A 2785-nucleotide genomic window follows, 5' to 3' on the forward strand; every position below is an offset into this window, starting at 1 on the left:
TCTGAAAGTTGTATCATAGGTAGAACAGTTCCATAAAGAGGAACTGTTGGCACATTGGCCCTGATAAATCAGAGCATTCAGAACACGAGTTGGCATGTTATGTTGGAGCTGCAAAAGGATTGGGTGTACCATGTGCAGTTCTGGTCACCTACCTACAGGAAAGATATCAATAAGATTGAAAGAATGCAAAGAAATTTACAAAGATGTTGCCGGGATGAGGACCTGAGTTTTAGGGAAAGGTTGAGTAGATTAGGACTTTAATTCCCTGAAGCATAGGGAGATTAGATAGAGGTATACATAATTCACTCACTGATATGCTTACCGACTGAGCCACTCTATGACAGATGCCATAGCATCGGTCATGCATCTGGCCCTGACACACCTAGGAAGCGAGGACATTTATATAAGGATGCTGTTTCTGGATCTCAGAACGTCGAATTGAAATCCAGAAACAGCAAGACTGCATAACTAAACAGCCAAGTAATCACACTGTCAAGTTCACTGATGACGTGACAGTGGTGGGGCTCTTCACCAACAGCGATGAGACAGCCTACAAAGAGGAGGTGGGGGAGATTGAGGTGCAAGGTGGACAACCTCCTCCGCAATGTTAACAAGACAAAGGAGACGGTTATCGACTTCAGAAGAACTCGCTCTACTCATGCCCCCCCCCCCCCTTCATCGGCGACACAGCAATGGAAACTACGAACAGTTTCAAGCTCCTGGGAGTGTACATCTTACACAACCTCTCATGGTCCTTGGACACATCCTACATGATGAGGAAAGCTCACCAACACCTCTACTTTCTGAGGATGCTTAAGAGAGCTGCACTTTGCACATCCATACTCACATCATTCTACAGAGGCGCAGTAGAGAGCATCCTGATGAGCTGCGTCACTGGTACAGAAACCACACTGCAGCGGGCAGGAAGGCTCTACAACAGGTAGTCAAAACTGTGCAACACCTCGCCAGCAACAGCCTACCCATTATTAGTACATAAACACAGAAAGGTGCTAGGAAAGGACCAGAAGCATCATGAAGGATCGTACCCACCCTGCTCATGGACTGTTTGTCCAGGGGGCTACATATCATTCACGCCAGAACTACCAGATTCAAAAACAGTTACCTTCCCCAAGCACTAAGGCTGATCAGCAACTCCACCCACTAACCCACCCCTCCACACCCTCCCCACTACTTTATCATTTCCTGTAGTCATCTTACGTACAGACACCCCTATGAGTAGTGTCACTTTATGGACAAACAATCACCTGATCAGCAACTCCACCCACTAACCCACCCCTCCACACCCTCCCCACTACTCTATCATTTCCTGTCAGAGTCACCTTATTCATTATTCTAGATTCAAGATTGTTTAATGTCATTTTCGGTACAGAAGAACAAAATAATTGTTACTCCAGATCTAATGCAGAACAAACAAAATCCCACAAAAGATTAAAAACACAATACTAATATTAAAAAACCACAATCAATATAAATACATAAGATATTTTATATACAGCAATTGATTGTTTGCCCATAAAGTGACACTACTCATAGGGGTGTCTATACGTAAGATGATTACAGGAAATAATAAAGTAGTGGTGGAATTAGTGGATGGAGGTGTTGATCAGCCTTACTGCTTGGGGAAAGTACATGTCTTTGAGTCTGGTGATCCTGGTGTGGATGCTACGTAGCCTCCTCCCTGATGTGGGTGGGACAAGCAGTCCATGAACAGGGTGGTGGGATCCTTCATGTTACTGGCCCCTTTCTGGCACCTTTAAATATGTCTTTGATGGTTGGTAGGCTGGTGATGTGTTGGACAGTTTTGACTACCTGTGTCGAGTCTTCCTTTCCTGTGCCTAGCATCACTTTATGGACATACAATCAATCTATATATATATAAGATATCTTATGTATTTATATTTATTGTGTTCCTTTTATTATTGTGTTCTTTATCTAATTTAGTTGCATTGGATCCAAAGTATCAATTATTACATTCTTCTCTGCACGTGTGTATGGGAAATGACTCGAAACAATCTTGACTCTTCAGTCATATGAGGGGTATTGATGGGGTAAATGCCAGCAAGCTTTTTCCACTGAGGTTGGGTGAGACTGGAACCAGTGGTCGTAGGTTTAGGGTGAAAGGTGAAAATTTTAAGGTGAATCTTCTTTGCTCAGAGTGTGGTGAGAGTGTAGAACAAGCTGCCAGTGGAAGAAGTGGATGTGGGACCAATTGTAACTTTTAGGAGAATTTTGGATGGGAGCTGTATGAGTGGCTACGATCCAGATGCGGGCAGACAGGACAGGTCAAAAAATAGGTCGGCATGGACTGGATGGGTCAAAGAATGAATTTCTGTGCAGGACTGGTCTATGACTCTATGATATGGATCATGTGCAGGCAGAAGGGCTTCAGTTTAATTCGAAATCACTTCTGCCTGCACATGATGTATATCACAGAGTCATAGATCACTACTGCACAGACATTGACTTTTCATTGTGGGAAGGAAGGTCTGTTCCTTTGCTGTAGTGATGCTATCTCTCTCACTCTTATCCCGTGCTACATGACTCCATGGGTACAACACCCTCTGAGGGAAGACAATCCTCATAATCTCAGTCCCAAATCTCCTTGCCCGTATCCTAAGACTGTGATCCTGTGGTTGAAGATGCCGTCGGGGGAAACTACCCTCTCTACATCCAACGCGTTGAAGACTAGCACAATAAACCCAGCAGGTCGGGCGGCCTCTGTGGGGAGAGAACTGGAGACTATGCTTCAAGTCAATGAGTGCAT

The sequence above is a fragment of the Hemitrygon akajei genome, chromosome 23, assembly GCF_048418815.1.
Source record: "Hemitrygon akajei chromosome 23, sHemAka1.3, whole genome shotgun sequence".
NCBI classification, from domain to species: Eukaryota; Metazoa; Chordata; class Chondrichthyes; order Myliobatiformes; family Dasyatidae; genus Hemitrygon; species Hemitrygon akajei.